Source organism: Bos grunniens, chromosome X (assembly GCF_055505025.1).
Source record: "Bos grunniens cultivar Pamir isolate PY7600 chromosome X, Bosgru_T2T1.0, whole genome shotgun sequence".
NCBI classification, from domain to species: domain Eukaryota; kingdom Metazoa; phylum Chordata; class Mammalia; order Artiodactyla; family Bovidae; genus Bos; species Bos grunniens.
In genome coordinates this window covers 134,696,433-134,718,206 of record NC_141194.1, presented here as the reverse complement: position 1 = coordinate 134,718,206, position 21,774 = coordinate 134,696,433, and the positions used below count along the sequence as shown (strand labels likewise).

At 35.3% G+C, this 21,774-nt stretch overlaps 1 long non-coding RNA gene across 2 annotated transcripts in view; it reads left to right on the top strand.

Moving 5' to 3' along the window:
• Positions 1 to 21,557, top strand: part of LOC147341457 (uncharacterized) — a 77,628-nt gene extending 56,071 nt beyond the window's left edge. Inside the window, exons 2-3 of one of the 2 annotated variants that reach the window (XR_015159077.1) lie at positions 7,225 to 7,323; positions 20,992 to 21,557. This is a non-coding gene — a long non-coding RNA (uncharacterized LOC147341457). Of the gene's footprint in view, positions 1 to 7,224; positions 7,324 to 9,278; positions 9,524 to 20,991 lie in introns of those variants that run through there. The other variant, XR_015159076.1, reaches the window with a different exon arrangement.
• Positions 21,558 to 21,774: the final 217 nt, after the last annotated feature.

Sequence of the window (21,774 nt, the reverse complement as noted above, 5' to 3'; positions counted from 1 at the left end):
ATCTCTTTAAGTCTAATACACAAACAACAATATGTAAATAATCTTCCTAACAGAGAGTTAATTGACTCAATAAACTAGTTTATTGGAATGTTTAAATTCAGTAAATCTGATGTAAATTTTAAAGTTTAAAACATTTTTATGATGACAAAATTTCATAACATATTCTCCCCTTTGCCTTGATAAGAGAACAAAACCATAGTCTAAAAAATAACAAATACGACCATTCTTTGAAATTATTTTCCACTCAGAAAGTTCTAGATTTAGTGTTATCTTTTGCATATTGTCACAAGCAAACAAAAATACTGAAAAATGATGACCGTACGTGAGTCAATTTCTACTTCTTTAAACGAATTATGTTCTAAAGGTCAGAAATAATAGAGAGGGAGTCAATAAATAAGTATATATACAAAATTTAGAAAAATAATTCCTAGAAAAAGAGCTGAAATTAGTACTTTTCAGACATTAATTCTGTGCTTTATCTATATCATTATATGTCAGAATTTGTCAACCCAACTAGATAGAAATGTATTAAGATAAGAAGAACGTGTACTTGAACATGATATCAGAAATAAAGCATGCTAGGATGACATAAACTAGGACTTTAAATTATTTTTCATTATCATGTCTTGATTATAGCTTTGTAACCAACTGCAGAGAAATTACAGAAGACAGTCCAAGAAACAAAGATACAACTAAGGACTCACTTTACATGTTTATTAATATTGTATTGGTTAATATCAGACAAATACAATTAAAATAAAAAATTCCTAGAAGAGAATGTTGTAAAGAAGATGAAATCCCAAGTGAATTTAAAAACAGGATAATCCAGGGCACTCAAAACATCTTGTTATAGCAGCCTTTTTTAACTAAAAAGCACTTTTAGGTTATGTAAAACAGTTTTTCAAGTTTTCCCTAGATATAAAAGGATCAACGACTGTAACTAGAACATTCTCTCTATAATGAGGCAATACTGAAAGGTATTATTTCTACCATCTTCAAAAAAAAACTCTTGTGCCACTCCATCATTTCTCCCAGATGAAAATGGTCAAACATAAATGAAATGTCAAATTAAAAAAAAAAAAAGTGCAGCACTGCTCAAGTGCTGTACTGTACCTGTACCTGCCAGAAATGATTACTAAAGACTCATTCCAATAAACCATCTCTGATTACAGTATTCACTTGGAAAAAACCTCTGTCAAAATCTGTTCTAAGAGGAAAATATAAACCACTCCTTTATAGGCAGCGCTAGTATGGACTGGAGTGCTGCCTTTTATACGCAAATTAAGCCAAACTTAATTGGACTCTTCCAATAGCAACTTTAGAGCTTTTCAGCAATCTGTATTTACTACAGCAATGCAAAATCACAATAAAAAGGGACAACTTTCAAAAATACCATTCTTTGCATTTGAGCAGAGGTTAGGCTGAAGAGCTTTTAATGAGAATGAACTCTATTCAGTTGTTTGAAGGGATTTTCATTAAGAATGAAAATGTGGCTTCTTTTCCAAGTGGCCACATACAGAGTATATTTAGCATTTTACTTTTTTTTTAAATTTTATTTTATTTTTAAACTTTACAATATTGTATTAGTTTTGCCAAATATCAAAATGAATCCACCACAGGTATACATGTGTTCCCCATTCTGATCCCTCCTCCCTCCTCCCTCCCCATACCATCCCTCTGGGTCGTCCCAGTGCACTAGCCCCAAGCATCCAGTATCGTGTATCGAACCTGGACTGGCATCTCGTTTCATACATGATATTTTACATGTTTCAATGCCATTCTCCCAAATCTTCCCACCCACTCCCTCTCCCATATAGTCCATAAGACTGTTCTATATATGGAATTTAGAAAGATGGTAACAATAACCCTGTGTACGAGACAGCATTTTACTTTTTTAAAGGAAAATTTCACTAAACTATTCTAACTTGACAGCACATTTCAGAGAGAATGTATTTAATATAAAATAGATCAATGTTTGACTTGTGCATTCATTTGTGGAAAGCTAAATTATACACAGTAAATTGGCATAATTAAATCACCCAGTAATTTAAAATTTATAATCACTTGGATTTATTTGGTTAAAGTTTGTCTTTCACTCTATTTAAAAAAATAAAGGTCTATTTTCAGCAATATCAAGTGTAAACAAGGAAAGGGATTTCCATATTTAAGAGTAAAGACCACAAACATACTAATGTAAAATTAGTGTTTATAGATAAATATTCCTTAGGCTAATGAAAATGAATTCCTAGTATATGATGAGTAAATTTGTTTTTTTTAAAAGCAGGTATTTAAGACCAAAATAACATTACTTTTGACAGAGAAAGAAAAGGGAATTTCAGGAAACTAGGATATAGTTGGAAGAATTCTCATCTGACATTCCTTTTCTGCCTATCCTAGTTTTAACAATGCTTTAGGCCACTACTACCAAATAATAAGAGTTTGCATTTCTGATAAGAAACTATTTTCCATACCTAGAGTAGGAGCAGGAGAGCATATTGCTTATTCTTAGGAAGGTAAATTGCCCTGCTGAGCTAAAGGAGAGGTTTTATTTAAGAAATTTATGTGCTGAAATAGGTCCAGTTATAGAAAGCTATGAAAGGCAAGTTGAAGCTTTTGTGGTGTTAACTTGTAACACTTCAGTTCTCAAACCTTTTTCTTTGGTAGCATCAGATGGATGGTATTCAGGTGAACAGTGCATTCACATAAGTGTATCCAGCGATACATGTTAACTCCCAGAGTAAGAGCTCTGGCTCCACCCTCTTCTCTTCCATGTAAAATAGTGTTTCTGAACCAGTGAGAATGTTGTTATATGAATAATTATGAATCTAGTCAAATGGATTATTTAAGTCATATGTAAATTGTACTTCCATATTAGTAAAGAATTACTTGTGATACATCTCAAAATTGACTATAGTGTAAGAAGAATCAGAGTTGGTTGGATGTTTTGGGGAGAAGTCATATGTGGTCCCAATGTTTAATCATAGAGAGGAGACAGCAAATCAATTAAGTATCAACCCTAGAATTTTAGACTTCAGGTGCTTTGGGACCCTCCAGACTAAGATAAAATGGTAAACATGGAAAAGATAGGACATTAAGGATATAAATTATAAAGAAAAATTAATAGGTTTTGTACTTTTTTTAATTTTTTTATTTTTTTTGAAGGTCAATTTGGATGAATGATGATTTTTTTTTTCTTTTTTTTTTTCTTTAATTTCATTTTTAAGATTAAAAAAATTTCAGGTATACACGTGCTCCCCATCCTGAACCCTCCTCCCTCCCCCCTCCCCATACCATCCCCCTGGGTCTTCCCAGCGCACCAGCCCCAAGCATCTAGCATGGTGCACTGAACCTGGACTGGCATCTCGTTTCATACATGACATTTCACATGTTTCAATGCCATTCTCCCAAATCTTCCCACCCTCTCCCTCTCCCACAGAGTCCATAAGACTGTTCTATACATCAGTGTCTCTTTTGCTGTCTCGTATACAGGGTTATCGTTACCATCTTTCTAAATTCCATATATATGCGTTAGTATACTGTATTTATGTTTTTCCTTCTGGCTTACTTCACTCTGTATAATAGGCTCCAGTTTCATCCACCTCATTAGAACTGATTCAAATGTATTCTTTTTAATGGCTGAGTAATACTCCATTGTGTATATGTACCACAGCTTTCTTATCCATTCATCTGCTGATGGACATCTAGGTTGCTTCCATGTCCTGGCTATTATAAACAGTGCTGCGATGAACATTGGGGTACACGTGTCTCTTTCCCTTCTGGTTTCCTCAGTGTGTATGCCAAGCAGTGGGATTGCTGGATCATAAGGCAGTTCTATTTCCAGTTTTTTAAGGAATCTCCACACTGTTCTCCATAGTGGCTGTACTAGTTTGCATTCCCACCAACAGTGTAAGAGGGTTCCCTTTTCTCCACACCCTCTCCAGCATTTATTGCTTGTAGACTTTTGGATCGCAGCCATTCTGACTGGTGTGAAATGGTATCTCATAGTGGTTTTGATTTGCATTTCTCTGATAAGGAGTGATGTTGAGGATCTTTTCATTTGTTTGTTAGCCATCTGTATGTCTTCTTTGGAGAAATGTCTATTTAGATCTTTGGCCCATTTTTTGATTGGGTCATTTATTTTTCTGGAGTTGAGCTGTAGGAGTTGCTTGTATATTTTTGAGATTAGTTGTTTGTCGGTTGCTTCATTTGCTATTATTTTCTCCCATTCTGAAGGCTGTCTTTTCACCTTGCTAATAGTTTCCTTTGATGTGCAGAAGCTTTTAAGTTTAATTAGGTCCCATTTGTTTATTTTTGCTTTTATTTCCAATATTCTGGGAGGTGGGTCATAGAGGATCCTGCTGTGATGTATGTCAGAGAGTGTTTTGCCTATGTTCTCCTCTAGGAGTTTTATAGTTTCTGGTCTTACGTTGAGATCTTTAATCCATTTTGAGTTTATTTTTGTATATGGTGTTAGAAAGTGTTCTAGTTTCATTCTTTTACAAGTGGTTGACCAGATTTCCCAGCACCACTTGTTAAAGAGATTGTCTTTAATCCTTGCCTCCTTTGTCAAAGATAAGCTGTCCATATGTGCGTGGATTTATCTCTGGGCTTTCTATTTTGTTCCATTGATCTATATTTCTGTCTTTGTGCCAGTACCATACTGTCTTGATAACTGTGGCTTTGTAGTAGAGCCTGAAGTCAGGTAGGTTGATTCCTCCAGTTCCATTTTTCTTTCTCAAGATCGCTTTGGCTATTAGAGGTTTTTTGTATTTCCATACAAATTGTGAAATTATTTGTTCTAGCTCTGTGAAGAATACTGTTGGTAGCTTGATAGGGATTGCATTGAATCTATAAATTGCTTTGGGTAGTATACTCATTTTCACTATATTGATTCTTCCAATCCATGAACATGGTATATTTCTCCATCTATTAGTGTCCTCTTTGATTTCTTTCACCATAGCAAAAATCAACAAAACCAAAAGCTGGTTCTTTGAAAGGATAAATAAAATTGACAAACCATTAGCCAGACTCATCAAGAAACAAAGGGAGAAAAATCAAATCAATAAAATTAGAAACGAAAATGGAGAGATCACAACAGACTACACAGAAATACAAAGGATCATAAGAGACTATTATCAACAATTATATGCCAATAAAATGGACAACGAGGAAGAAATGGACAAATTCTTAGAAAAGTACAACTTTCCAAAACTCGACCAGGAAGAAATAGAAAACCTTAACAGACCCATCACAAGCACGGAAATTGAAACTGTAATCAAAAACCTTCCAGCAAACAAAAGCCCAGGTCCAGACGGCTTCACAGCTGAATTCTACCAAAAATTTAGAGAAGAGCTAACACCTATCCTGCTCAAACTCTTCCAGAAAATTGCAGAGGAAGGTAAACTTCCAAACTCATTCTATGAGGCCACCATCACCCTAATACCAAAACCTGACAAAGATGCCACAAAAAAAGAAAACTACAGGCCAATATCACTGATGAACATAGATGCAAAAATCCTAAACAAAATTCTAGCAATCAGAATCCAACAACACATTAAAAAGATCATACACCATGACCAAGTGGGCTTTATCCCAGGGATGCAAGGATTCTTCAATATCCGCAAATCAATCAATGTAATACACCACATTAACAAATTGAAAAACAAAAACCATATGATTATTTCAATAGATGCAGAGAAAGCCTTTGACAAAATTCAACACCCATTTATGATAAAAACTCTCCAGAAAGCAGGAATAGAAGGAACATACCTCAACATAATAAAAGCTATATATGACAAACCCACAGCAAACATTATCCTCAATGGTGAAAAATTGAAAGCATTTCCTCTAAAGTCAGGAACAAGACAAGGGTACCCACTTTCACCATTACTATTCAACATAGTTTTGGAAGTTTTGGCTACAGCAATCAGAGCAGAAAAAGAAATAAAAGGAATCCAAATTGGAAAAGAAGAAGTAAAACTCTCACTATTTGCAGATGACATGATCCTCTACATAGAAAACCCTAAAGACTCCACCAGAAAATTACTAGAACTAATCAATGACTATAGTAAAGTTGCAGGATATAAAATCAACACACAGAAATCCCTTGCATTCCTATACACTAATAATGAGAAAACAGAAAGAGAAATTAAGGAAACAATTCCATTCACCATTGCAACGAAAAGAATAAAATACTTAGGAATATATCTACCTAAAGAAACTAAAGACCTATATATAGAAAACTATAAAACACTGGTTTTGTACTTTTTAGTACCATTGCCAATAAAGAATGAGGATGCATTGTGTTGAGGTTTGTCTAGCAATATTTTAAAGTTTAACAATTGAGTTTAAATTTAGATTGATGTTGGCATCAATCTGGCCCAAGGAAATAATATTTTTCAGTTATGATAAACCATATGAAATTGCTGACATTTGACATTTTGACCTATAGAAATAATAATTTCATATAGTTCAGTCTAATATAATCCTTGTTTTTGTGGTAGAGGCAGACTTGTTTCTGGGATAAGCTATAGGCTTTAATCAAGTAAAGGATGAGCAGCAACGGGATGACACTCTGTGAAAGGTAACTGGAATAAATGAAGTAAATAAAAGATCTGAAATGTAAAAAATTAATTCCCTTAGATATATAAAAAGTTTGGAATTCTCAAGGAAAAATGATCCAAAATGCATAACAAAAGGGAACATTAAGTATCAAACTATATTTATGGCTATATGATGCCAAATGACTGATAAATATTGAATATTCAATCATGCTGATGTTTTCAAGTATCATATAGATGAAATATTCAGATAAATAAATGCACATTTATTTTCTTCTAGATATCTAGACATAATCTAAGATGGGATTTCAAAGAATAAAAACTGACTCCATATAATCATACTAAATAAAAATGCATCCCCTTTTGTACTTCTTATTTAAGGGAAAAGAATGCAAGCAACACCAATATAGGATTCAGAAAATACTTTTTTTTTTTTAATTAGGGGAAATAGCCTTCTCTTAAATACTAAGTGGACAGCTGGACTATATATAAACTTGATAAAGGGAGCAAAGTGGCAGCTTACAGGCATGTATTGTTCTGCCACTAATAATAATGGAAAATAATTATTATTACTAAATAATAATTATGACTAGTGTTCTAATCATTTTTAACACAACTTCAGTGTTTAAAAATTCAGAGAGTGACTACAAGTTTGAATTTCTAGCCTCTCTCGAAAATTTAAAAGATTGAGCAACACTGACCTCACGTTTCCAGATGTCAGCAATCAGCCAAAAGTGAAGACCAGATACTAAAGAGAGATGAGGTAAGCACTTTAATTTTCCAAACACCCTTCCCAGCTCATTTCACTCCATTATGTTCTATTTCCTTGTGAGCCTTTGAGTTTGTGATCCCTGACATAGTGTTTGAGGACCAAATATAGATGATTGGGACAAGTTGGGGCAAAGGGATGAATTATATAAATCAAGGGGAATTCTCTTATCCCACACTCTCCTCCTCAAGTGTGTGGAAATGTATATATGCTTCAAAATGAATGATGCTAAAAGCATGTGATTAATATAATTTGCATTTAAATATTTTAACAGGATTACATCCATCTGTGAAAAGATTATTTTGGTAGAGGCAAAGGGAAGGCCTTTTCCAGAGCTCCTCAAATAAAATGGTACATACATACCCACTTTAACTTATATGGATAATGATGATTCAATTCAGTTCAGCCACTCAATTCAGTTCAGTTCAGTCGCTCAGTCGTCTCCAACTCTTTGTGACCCCATGAATCGCAGCATGCCAGGCCTCCCTGTCCATCACCAACTCCCCGGAGTTCACTCATACTCACCTCCATTGAGTCAGTGATGCCATCCAGCCATCTCATCCTCTGTCGTCCCCTTCTCCTCCTGCCCCCAATCCCTCCCAGCATCAGAGTCTTTACCAATGAGTCAACTCTTCACATGAGGTGGCCAAAGTACTGGAGTTTCAGCTTTAGCATCAGTCCTTCCAAAGAAATCCCAGGGCTGATCTCCTTCAGAATGGACTGGTTGGATCTCCTTGCAGTCCAAGAGACTCTCAAGAGTCTTCTCCAACACCACACTTCAAAAGCATCAATTCTTCAGAGCTCAGCTTTCTTCACAGTCCAACTCGCACATCCATACATGACCACAGGAAAAACCATAGCCTTGACTAGACGAACCTTTGTTGGCAAAGAAATGTCTCTGCTTTTGAATATGCTATCTACGTTGGTCATAACTTTTCTTCCAAGGAGTAAGCGTCTTTCAATTTCATGGCTGCAGTCACCATCTGCAGTGATTTTGGAGACTAAGAAAATAAAGTCTCTCACTGTTTCCCCATCTATTTCCCATGAAGTGATGGGACCACATGCCGTGATCTTCGGTTTCTGAATGTTGAGTTTTAAGCCAACTTTTTCACTCTCCTCTTTCATATTCATCAAGAGGCTTTTTAGTTCCTCTTCACTTTCTGCCACAAGGGTGGTGTCATCTGCATATCTGTGATCAGCCATTCAGTCGTGTCCAACTCTTTGTGACCCCATGGACTGCAGCACGCCAGGCCTCCCTGTCCATCACCAACTCCCAGAGTTTACTCAAACACATGTCCGTTTAGTCGGTAATGCCATCCAACCATCTTATCCTCTGCCATCCCCTTCTCCTCCTGCCTTCAATCCCAGCATCAGGGTTTTTTCAAATGAATCAGTTCTTCACATCAGGTGGCCAAAGTATTGGAGTTTCAGCTTCAGCATCAGGCCTTCCAATGAATATTCAGGACTGATTTCCTTTAAGATGGACTGGTTGGATCTCCTTGCAGGCCAAGGAACTCTCAAGAGTCTTCTCCAACACCACAGTTCAAAATCTCACTTGTTTATTTTTGTGCATATATTTCCTGACAGATTTTTCATGAAAGCATTTATTTTATTTGTTGGGAGATTATTTCCTTAAAGTTTTTCAGAGTAATATTAAGTCATTCTTCACTGGGATTGGGGAGAGAGGAATTCACGAGAGGGTGAGATATGATTCCAAGTTGCTTTTTGCCTTAATCTTCTCAGTTTGGTAAAAGAGTATTCATACTCTTTGGCTCAGAGCTCAGAATAGGCCACCCCCAGCTCATAATGCCCTGTGTAGTCTGGTATTTGTTTTTCTACTGATCCAATAGAGTGACTTTTCTCAGCCTGGTGAACAAGCTGCTCTAGAAACAGCATAATCAGGAGAACAGGTACCAGTTTTAGTCATTTTAATCTTTAATTTTTTCAAGGTTCTGCCAAACAGCATGGAGTAGAGCACAGGATGGGGTGAGGATAGTCTGCCATGAACACAACGAATAAGAGGATGCTGTACTTGAAGAGAATTTAAAAACAATCAGACTAAAAATCAGTCAACTTTTACTATCACCATATGTCAGCATTTCTGAACATTGTTGGTGATAAAATACTCTTCCTGTTGTGGCTGGCTACTCCCATGGTCCCTTCTACCTTACTATTTTCACTGCTTTTTTCCCCTTATTTTTCTAAGTAAGTTGACAAAAAGCTTATAATCATAAACACAAAACTCCAACTCTTCTGCCATTTGATAACTACGTGACCTTAGGCAACTCATTTAACATCTCTGTAGGTATATCGATAGCACGCACTTTACAGATATATGTGAGAAATTAATGAGTTGATTTTTATTGTGCTTATGAACACATATCCTCTTAATGTATTATAATTATTATAATTATCATTCCTTTAGGGATTTGATGGTTACTTTTTAAAACAAGTACAATAATTCTAAGATTTTATTAATTTGTAATTCCAAATTGCAATAGTATTTGTTATATTTGCACTGCTTCTGGATATAATCAAACAACTCAGGCTTAAAATAGAAGAAACTGCTCTTTTATATATTTTACTAAACTCTGTATTAAAACAGGAACCAATGAAAAGAGACTGATTTTATAGAAAATCTTGATTTGTGAATAGGAGAATGTTACTTATTTATTGAATGTCTACTATATATTAGGTACTGTGAATGATACCAAGGTGTGAAATATCTCTACCCTTACAATCTAGTGGATGAGAATAAATCAATACCAAGACCTGTATATACACAAAAAAATTCTCCTATTTGACCATGGAAGATATCATTAATTGAACACAATGCTATTTCTAAATATTAATGGCTTTATGGTCCTTGTGAGTGTAAAACCTCAAGTAACCATCATCTGTCTCTGGAAGTTGGTAGTTAAAATCAAATCTACTTGCTGTCAAGGTCAAGATGATACCTAACTGTTAAATGAATAATCTGAGCAGCAGGAAATCATATTAAAGGGATTAAAGAGTAAAACTTTAAAAAAAGAGTGACCTTCAGTTGTACTGAAGATTAAATAAAAAGATACTTAAAATGACCCAAGTGATACAGTAAGGTTTAACAACTATTTTCATATAATAATATAATTTTATGGTCACTTAAAGAAAATACAGTATTCATCTTTCAAAGTTTGAAATAAGTTTTATGAACACAAAATGTTCTACTGAAGTCAAGCAATATATCTTTGGATTTTTAGGGTCAGTCTCAGTCTAGAATCAGTGTTCTTTAGATAAAATAGATCAGCTGGATTTATATCCATTTGTTGAAAAGAATTATTTAGATTTTAAAAAATCAAAAAATCAATTAGAATGAGACTTTAAAGGTGATATCTTTCTCTTTAGAAGATATAAAGTATATGTCCTTTAGTTTTTATGGGAGATACTTAGAGCCCCTAAGTAAATAAAACATAAGAAAGGACTTTTTATACATATACTTACAGATAATTACCTATTTATCCCGGTTGTTTCTATGGAAATTGCCAGTTCATATGACTTCATGTTCAAAAACAAAGTATTTTTTATGAATGCTAAACATGACCTATTTAAAAAATAAAACTCTCACCTGCACTGCAGGTAGCTATTTGCAAATTAAATGTATAAAAAGTCAAGGGTTCAAGCTAAAAATGTTCAAATGCATATTTAATCTTAAAATAGCATTAGCCATTCTTTAAAAATGTGGAGTTAACAGGGGGTATGATCTCACAATTCACTTTTTATTTCCTTTTTTTTGAGTTGGTATCTCCTAACATAATATTCCTAGATTAGGGAAATAAAGCTATTAACAATTAATACTTCCTAAGTAGGGAATATAATGTTATAGTCACTCTGGAAAAAAATAATTAACATTTCTTAATTTCAAATACTTAGAGGGAAAAATATTTTATTGAAGTACAGTTGAGTTAAAATTTCGTATTAGTTCCATGTGTATAGCAGAGTGATTTATACTGATAAATATTCATTTTCAGATTCTTAAAAAATACTGAGTATGGTTATCTGTGCTATACAATAGGTTCTTGTTGGTTATCTATTTCATGTGTAATAGTGTGTATGTGTTAATTTCAAGCTCTTACCTTTATTCCTTCCCCCTTCCCCTTTGGTAACCATAAGTTTGTTTTCTATGTCTGTGGATCTATTTGTGTTTTGTAAATAAGTTCATTTGTATCTTTTTTTAGATTCCACATATAAGAAATAAAATATTTGTCTTTGACTTATTTTTCTTAGTATGACGATCTCTAGGTCCATCCATGTTGCTGCAAATGGCATTATTTCATTCTTTTTATGGCTGAGTAATATTTCATTATATATGTATATATGACATTTTCTTTATCCATTCATCTGTTGATGGGCATTTGCTTTGCTTCCATGTCTTGACTACTGTCAAAAGTGTTGCAGTGAACATCAGGGGGCATGCCTCTTTTCAAATTGCAGTTTTCTCTAGATATGTGCCTAGGAGTGGGACTGCTGGATCATATGGCAACTCTATTTTTAGTTTTTAAAATAATCTCCCTATTGTTCTGTATAGTGGCTGTACCAATTTTCATTTCCACCAGCAGTGTAAGAAGGTTCCCTTTCTCCACACCCTCTCCAGCATTTATTTGTAGACTTTTTGATGATGGCCATTTTGACTGGAGTGAAGTGGTACCTCATTATAGTTTTGATTTGCATCTCTCTAATTAGTGATTTGAGCATCTTTTCATGTGCCTGTTGGTTGTGTATAAATTTTCTTTGAAAAAATGTCAGTTTAGGTTTTCTGCCCATTTGTTTTATATTGAGCTGTATAACCTGTTTATATATTTTGGAAATTAATCCCTTGTTGGTTGCATTACTTCCAAATATTTTCTCCCACTCAGTAGGTTGTCTTAAATGCAAATGTAACTTTTTTTCAGAGTAGAAATTGTCTTATTTTACAGAATATATTGGTAGGAGTATCTTCATGCAGTGTAGTGGGAAGGAGTAAAGAGAAGACCTGGGATGCATTTTGCAGGAAAACATAGAAGCCATTTTTCACTGGGGATAAGGAATCTAATAGATCATGTGGTTATCTAACTCTTCATAAGTGCTACTGCCTGTTGCAGTTTTCTTCTGCTTTTTCCTGGAGGGAATCAGTAGAAATCTGATTTCTGGTATGTATTAAAACATGGAACAACCAGCTAGCAGAAGTAAGGTATCTAGGTGGGAAACAATTTAGATTTCTGGCAACATTATGCTGTGAGAACAATTCAGGCTCTTTTTCCTGATCCCATATACTTCTGTTCTGAATGAAAGAGCTAGTGGCAGTAGGAACATTTACATCTCATCATTGCTACACTTTCAAATGACCTAATGTTTCAAGAAGATAAAGGAGTCACTAGTTCTAAATATAGTAGAGAAATAGAGTAATTTGTGGCTCAGTGGTAAAGAATCCACCTGCAATGCAGGAGTCACGGCTTCAACCCCTGGGTTGGGAAGATCCCCTGGAGAAGGAAATGACAACTCACTCCAGTATTCTTGCCTAGGAAATCCCATGGACAGATATCCTGGAAGGCTACAGTCCTTGGGGTCACAAAAGAGTCTGACATAACTGAGCAAATAAACAGCAACAAAACAAGGACTGAAAAGTATCCATTGGGTTTAGCCCTTAATTGTTGTTGTTGTTTGTTCCTCAGTCATGCCCAACTCTTCGTAACTCCATAGACTGCAGCATACCAGGCTTCCCTGTCCTTCATCTCCCAGAGCTTGCTCAAACTCACGTTCATTGAGTCAGTGATGCCATCCAACCATCTCATCCTCTGTCATCTCCTTCTCCTTCTGCCTTCAATCTTTCCCAACATCAGAGTCTTTTCCAGTGAGTTGGCTCTTTGTATAAGGTGGACAAAGAATTGGCCCTTAATATTTTATGAGAAATTCATTAGAATGGTGAATGATTAACCTACAGTTTTAATTTTGGTACCTTCCATATGGAAGTATTTGGGAGACAGTAGGCCTGGACTTGAGGTGGAGAAGGGAGTGAGATTAAATAAGAATTGAACTTGACTGAATTGTGGGTAAATGGCAAGTAGAAATGATAGGTTGAAGATGGTTACATGATGCTGTGGAGACAGGAAAATTAGGATCACTAAGACAAAGTGTGTTGATCACCACCTAGTTCTACAGGGGTTAAGTCATAACCCACTGCATTTGCTGACCAACAATGTATCCTGAGAGGAATTCAGGATGAAAAGCATGATAAGGCACTCTGTGATTTGGGCAAGTGGGCCCTAAGGATAGTTCAATGTATATTTCAAGAAGAATTTTAATGACCCCAGATTCTTGAAACTTCCCACACATAGAAAAGCACTAAAATCATTAACTTGAGATTATCTGTTCTTTGTGACTAGAGTAATTCCTTAGCAAGTTCTATGTTTGACTGCATGTATTTCCTGGCCAAAAGTCATAGACAACCTGGCTTCTCCCCGACCTCTTCAGAGCAATTTCAAAGTCTCACAGCTAACTGAGTGGCTGTATCCCAGGCTATAGCCCATAGTAAGACCCTTAATAAAACTTAAACTCACAACTCTTATGTTGTGTTTTCTTTAAGTCAGCACTGCAGTGTCTTTGCTTAGATAACCATAAAGTTTATTTCCCTACATCCTATAGGTCTCTTCTCAAATATTACCTCTCAGAGAGGATATTCTTAACCATACTTTTATTGTCTCCTTGATTTCTTTCGAAGGTATGTACAGAGAGAATGAGTATACTATTTGGCATATTGCTATACCTCAAATTTTAAAAGTAGTTTATTACATATAGGTGCAGATTACTAAATATTTGCAGAGTGTCTGAATAAAAGAATATTTAAAATTACTTGAGAAAAATTGATATTATTTATTGCATAATGTGGCATATTTATAAGTGGTACAGGGAATCTGTTTCCCTCATGACTTAGTAGCAAAGAATCTGCCTGCCAATGCAGGAGATGCAGGTTTGATCCCTGGTTCGAGAGGATCCCCTGGAGAAGGAAATGACAACCTACTTCAGTATTCTTGCCTGGGAAGTCCCGTGGACAGAGGAGCCTGATGGGCTATATAGTCCATGGGGTTGCAAAGAGTTAGACACAACTTAGTGACTAAAGAACAAAAACATAGAGGATCTTAAGGAGAAAAGAATTATTGTGGCCTGAAGAAGATGTCTTGAATTGTTCTTGATAGGAAAAAAGGTTTGGGAAAAGAAAAATAATTTTTATTATGAAATAAAGAATGAGCATAGCATAGAAGCACTAGTAAGAATTGCATTTTTAATGATTAAATGTCCAACCTTAATAGGAAATAATAGATCCCTTTAGGGTAAACAAAGCATGGAGGAAGACTTCACTAGTATTGCTTCTCTTTACCTTAGTTTTGACATCAATATGCTTGTATAAGTCTGTAACATTACTTTTAAATCCAGCGAGAAAATTCGTAAGGGTGACTTTGCTTTTTATTATTTCAATTTGGTGATTACTTCCCAGATTATTTTGGCTATAGAAGCCTATTATATAGAGTGAAGTAAGCCAGAAGGAAAAACACCAATACAGTATGCTAACGCATATATAGAGAATTTAGAAAGATGGTAACAATAACCCTGTGTATGAGACAGCAAAAGAGACACTGATGTATAGAACAGTCTTATGGACTCTGTGTGAGAGGGAGAGGGTGGAAAGATTTGGGAGAATGGCATTGAAACATGTAAAATATCATGTATGAAACGAGATGCTGCACGATACTGGATGCTTGGGGCTAGAGCACAGGGACGACCCAGAGGGATGGTATGGGGAGGGAGGAGGGAGGAGGGTTCAGGATGGGGAACGCGGGTATACCTGTGGCGGATTCATTTTGATATTTGGCAAAACTAATACAATTATGTAAAGTTTAAAAATAAAATAAAATTAAAAAAAAAGAAGCACTATATAATGAGAGCCAGTTAAGTTTCTTTTTTCTTTTTTCTTTTTTTTTTTTTTGGCACCCACTAAAATATCTTAGACATAGACTATTGAGGAGTTACTCATTAGTAATATCCCTATGGGCTCTCATAAGAGCATACTTACATAGGCTAATTTATAGGTTCTTCTAAGAAGTACGGGAGAGTATGATGAAACAAAATGTTTCTTCAGTTCACTGTACTATTAGGTCTCTTAAAATTTGTTTAATTTTCTTCCCACAAAACAGGCTTTGTGGTATGTAAACACTGAATTAATTAATCAACTTAGGTTCGGAAAGTAGGAAAAGATGATCTTATGTGTGGAGGCACTTTATGGAATCAGTGAAGACAAAGCACCACTTACCTTTTTTCTTCTTCCTCTATGAATACCCAATGCCTAATGAAGGATATGCATGCCAAGAATAGACATGGAATAAATTAATGAGTGACACAATAGTGAGAGCAGACTCAATCACAGGACTTCCATATTGACCAGATGGTTGGCTGAGATAATTATTAAGTTCTGTGCTTAATATGCATTTTTAACTCACTACACTCTGGTAGAGATGTATATTTCTAGTCTATATTTCCTGCATTGGTCCTTATAAACAAAATTCCAAAATGTCTTGTTTTTGGATAATTCCTAACAATGTGTAGGTCATAAAACCCTTTGAAAATGTGATAGAAATTATGACTTTTTATCCTACACTGGGGTGAGGTAACACAGATATACATATGCCTATATACAGTTTCACATGATTCATTAGTGTTTTGAAGCTCATCCTCCAGTTAAGGACCTTTGAAATTGAGGACAATATTTATTCATAAGGAATTCTCTTAATACGTGGCTCTCTATTGTAATGAGCTAGTCTCTTTGGAAAATGAACTAACTCAGAAAACTATAGGACATTTTACTCAAAAAGAATATGCTTATTTTCTGTGGCTTTAAAGTATTAACATTGGTATTATAATCACAAATCTAATTATTGTTGTACTTGAAACTTTAAAAAATAAGAAATTTAATTATCTACTAGCCAAAAAGTCAAGATTTGTTTCCCACAATCAAATTAAGTGCACAGCAAATGTAAATGGTCAATGTTGTCAATATTAAGGAAAACAAAACAAAAAGCATGAGGTCTGTTACTTTTGGTTCTGAGTTTGTAAGAAACCCCTCATATACCTAAATAAATCTTCAGAACTGACTTCCACAGAAGTTTGAGCTTTTTGGAGGAGGTGAAGTGAGAACTGGATAAAGTCCTTTTACAGGGATCCTAATAACTTTTCATATCTGCTTAGCTTACATGTAGGATTTAATTTTAGATTATTATATGTTTACCAGACTGTCTAGATTTCATAATTAGTAATATAGGTTCACAAGACAAGTTTCACAGAAGTTATCTAAATAAAAGAAAAACAATAATATCTGTATAATGAGTATACATTTATCCATAGATTCATCTAGTCAACAATACTTAACAAATTCTTACTGTGTAAAAGACAATTTTCCTACCACTGCAGCAGAAAGATGAAATATGTACGCAAAGCACAATAATGCAGTGTTGTGTGTGGTATAAGAGATTAAAACACTTCATGGGAGTTCAGAAGAGGGACAACAAAGGATTCATGACTAGGAAAGAACAGAGAAGATTAGCGAGCAGGAGAATGCCCTGGTCTCTGCTCTACTTGATGAAGCTTGAACTGATTAGTACAAGGATATTTAAAATGAAGAACTCAGAAACAGGAAGACTTAAGTAGTGGTTTACAGAAGAGAAATTTTATTCTCAATAAAGAGGGGTGGCTGTAGAGATGAAAACTAGATCAGAGGGGAAAAAGGCATCATAAAGGTTAAAGAAGCAGGTCTTAATAATGTTCAAGCATTGAGTAATAATAAGAAAGAATCAAAAACAACCCAGTGTACTTGGTAGGAAGGACTCATAATTAGCAAAAACAGGAAAGGCAGAATAAAAGGAAAGTGTGGGAAACATGGAGAATTTGATGCATGCTGAAAATCTAGATTGGTAAGAACTGTTTAAACATCATCTTCTGTCAAAAAGGTTCACTCCTGTCATCACTAGAGTTCTGTTAACATTAAAGCAATGAGGCTCTTACCTCATTTTTACCCCATAGGGGTTAACCCGTGTAAAAATTCTGTCTTCAACACCCTAGAATAAATTTTCTGTTCAAGTAAATAGTGAGATAAGTAACTGATGATGGGAAAAAAGGACTACAATTCAAAATATATTTTAAGTACAGAAGGGTAAAAACACTCTTCACATCCCTCTTTGACCTGTGAGACGGATGGGTTTTAAGCCAAGAAATTTGGGTTAAGAGGTGTTATTGTTCAGTTGCTGAGTTTTGTCTGACTCTTTGCAACCCCATGGACTGCAGCACACCAGGCTTCCCTTTCCGTCATGATCTCCCTGAGTTTGCTCAAACTCATGTCCATTGAGTCAGTGATGCCATCCAGCCCTCATCCTCTGTTGTCCCCTTCTCCTCCTCCCTTCAATCTTTCCCAGAATCAGGGTCTTTCCCAATGAGTCAGATCTTCGCATCAGGTGACCAAAGTATTGGAACTTCACCTTCAGTTTCCTGGTAGCTCATAGGGTAAAGAGTCTGCCTGCAATGTGGGAGACCTAGGTTCGATCCCTGGGTCGGGAAGATCCCCTGGAGAAGGGAAAGGCTACCCATTCCAGTATTCTTGCCTGGAAAATTCCATGGATGGAGGAGCCTGGTAGGCTACAGTCCATGGGATCACAGAGTCGGACACAACTGAGCAACTTCAACTTCAGCATCAGTCCTTCCAATGAATATTCAGGGTTTGTTTCCTTTAAGATTGAATGGTTTGATCTCCTTGCTGTCCAAGGGACTCTCAAGAGTCTTATCCAGCGCCACAGTTAGAAAGCATCAATTCTTTGGTGCTCAACATTTTTATGGTCCAACTCTCACATCCATACATGACTACTGGAAAAACCATAGCTTTGACTATAAGGACCTTTGTCAGCAAAATGATGTCTCTGCTTTCTAATACACTGTCTAGGTTTGTCATAGCTATTCTTCCAAGCAGCAAGTGTCTTTTAATTTCATAACTGCAGTCACCATCCACATTGATTTTGGCGCCTATGAAAATGCAATCCGACACTGTTTCCACATTTTCCCATCTATTTGCCATGAAGTGATAGGACCAGATGCCATGATCTTTGTTTTTTGAATGTTGTTTTAAGCCAGCTTTTTCACTCTCCACTTTCACCTTCATCAAGAGGCTCTTTAGTTCCTCTTCACTTTCTTCCATTAAAGTGGTGTCATCTGCATATCTGAGGTCATTGATATTTCTCCTGGCAGCCTTGATTCCAGCTTGTGCTTCATCCAGTACAGCATTTCTCATGATGTACTCTACATTTAAGTTAAATAAGCAGGGTCACAATATACAGCCTTGATGTACTCCTTTCCCAATTTGAAGCTAGTCTGTTGTTCCATGTCCTGTTCTAACTGTTGCTTCTTCTCCTGCATATAGATTTCTCAGGAGGCAGGTAATGTGGTCTGGTATTTCCATCCCTTTAAGTAAGAATTTTCCACAGTGTTTTGTGATCCACATAGTCAAAGGCTTTAGCATTGTCAATGAAGCAGTAGATGGTTTTATTGGAATTTCCTTGCTTTTTCTATGATCCAGCGTATGTTAGCAATTTGATCTCTGGTTCCTCTGCCTTTTCTAAATCCAGCTTGTACATCTGGAAGTTCTTAGTTCACGTACTGCTGAAGCCTAGCTCAAAGGATTTTGAGCATAATCTTGCTGGCATGTGAAATAAGTGCAACTGTGCGGTAGTTTGAACATTCTTTGGCATTGCCTTTCTTTGGGATTGGAATGAAAACTGACCTTTTCCAGTCCTGTGGCCACTGCTGAGTTTTCCAAATTTACTGGCATAATGAGTGCAACATTTTAATAGCACCATCTTTTAGGATGTGAAATAGCTCAGCTGGAATTCCATCACCTCCACTAGGTTTGTTTGTAATAATGCTTCCTAAGGCCCACTTGACTTCACACTCCAGAGTATCTGATGCTAGGTGAGTGACTACACCACCATGGTTATCTGGGTCAGTAAGAACTTTTTTGTACAGTTCTCTGTATTCTTGCCTTAGGCATGTACCAGTGTTTGATATGTGACAGGATTATATTATAATTGCTTATTTTCATTGTATAAATAATACAGATTGAGTCAAGTGATATTAGAAAAGCAAGGAAACCCTTAAAATTTCTGTAGCTTTTCAATTCTGTGGCTTTTTAGTTCTCTCATTTGTTTCAGACCCATGTGTACAAAATCTTTTCTTTCCAAAAAATGAAGGAAGGCTGATTAGTATTTATCTACTGTCAGCTTGGGGCTTCCCAGGTGGTGCAGTGGTAAAGAGTCTACCTGCCAGTGCAGGAGATGCAGGAGACCTGGGTTCGATCCCTGTGTCAGGAAGATCCCCTGGAGGAGGAAATGGAAATCCACACAGGTATTCTTGCCTGGGAAATCCCATGGACAGTGGAATCTGGTGAGCTACAGTACATGGTTTCTCAAAGAGTCAGACACAACTGAGCACACATAAGTTGTGTTATGAGTTATGAGCTGAGCTACTGTTAACTTAGTTGCTATGTAGCTTAATAGTTATGAGTTGAGTTATGAGTTACTGTTAACTTAGCACTTTCTCTCTACCTGTGAGGATGTACCAGTTATAACAACAATTCAATCTAGATTTTAAAAGTAATTTTTCAATAGGATAAAAGATTAAAATGAAACTTCTATAACAGTAGTAAGAATCACTACTACAATGCTAAGAGAAACTGAGATGATAAACCCATTTTGTGAAACTGAGGAAGACCTTTGTATAGAAAAACTAGTATAAAAAGTCATTATCCATGAAATTTAAGACATATTGGTTCAAAAAGTACTGGATAAATAATACCATTTATAATTCATATGAGAATAGTGGGTCTAAATTTGGATTATTTTCCGATTTGACTGTGAGATATAACTGACCTTTAGATTAAATTTTCTAGTGTCAGTTTTCCATTAATATTAAATGTTCCAAACCAGATCTCAAGTAGGTTTTCTCAACTTTTGATTTGGGATGTCATATGATCTTGATTATATACCAGTTTTTATTTAACCTTTAAATGAAATGTATATTCAAACAAAATCATTACTAAATTCCAATTTAAATTTTTGATTTAGATTAACTTTGAATACAGTTTTAAAAATCCTCAATTATTTATTGTTATTTAATTTCATTATTATTTTTATCAGTTATTAAATCCATGTCATCTTTATATTTATAAAAGTATTTCACATACTGAAAGTGAAATTGTTAGTCACTGAATTGTGTCTGACTCTATGTGACCCCATGGACTGTAACCCACCAGGGTCCTCTGTCTATGGGATTTTTCAGGCAAAAATACTGGAATGGGTCACCATTCCCTTCTCCAGAGGATCTTCCCAATCCAGGGATCAAACCCTGGTCTCCTACATTGCAGGCAGATTCTTTACCATCTGAACCCCAAGGCTGGTTCAAACTCTGTCTATGTTGTTGCAAATAACAGGATTTCCTTCTCCTTCTACAAACTGTTTTAAATTTTTCAGTTGAATCAGAATTTACTTGCTTAAGTAAATCATTAATATATAAAATACTGTGCCAGACATTTCTCTTGAATGTATTCTTCTCAAAATTCAGGCTGATTTGCTGATGGATGGATATGAAATAAAGAATGAAGAAGCCCTTGGAAGCCATGAAGTACAGAGAAACAACCTTAGTTTACCAATCAAAAACTTTGAGTTCAACATCCAACTCTACCAACTTTACTAGTATAAGACTTCAAGATTGGGGAAGCTTATCTTTACATGCAATTTTAATGTTATTTAATGATATGACATATTGCCAAAAATGAGTGTCCTCTTGCTCCTCCTTCAATAGCCTATGCTATCCAGAGCAAGAGACATAATGATTTTTGCATTATTTCTGTCTCCTATTAATCTATTGATCTACAGTCTATTGATATACATGTCTATACAAATATAGCGATACATTGAGTATTTCTATCATATATATTTTTACATATATATGTTTGTGTTATATGTGTATATATATATGTAAAATATGTGTGGAATACACAATTTAATATAGTTTTGACTCAGTTCAGTCCTGGCTTTAAATCTTGGTTCTAATTCTTACCTGCTATGTGACCTTGAACAAATTGATTAATCTTTCTGAATCTTAACTTTGTCATCTGTGAAAATGGATATAATGATACTTCTTTAAAAAGTTATTAGTAAAAGGAAAAAAAATAATAAAAAAATAAAAATAAAGTTATTAGTAAAAATCAGCATAATCTTAGAGTTCACTTAACATACTAGCAATATTTTATGCTAGCTCTTTTATATATATATACACACACAAAATACGTCTTCCCAGGTAGTGCAGTGGTAAAGAGTCTGCCGACCAATGCAAGAGACACAG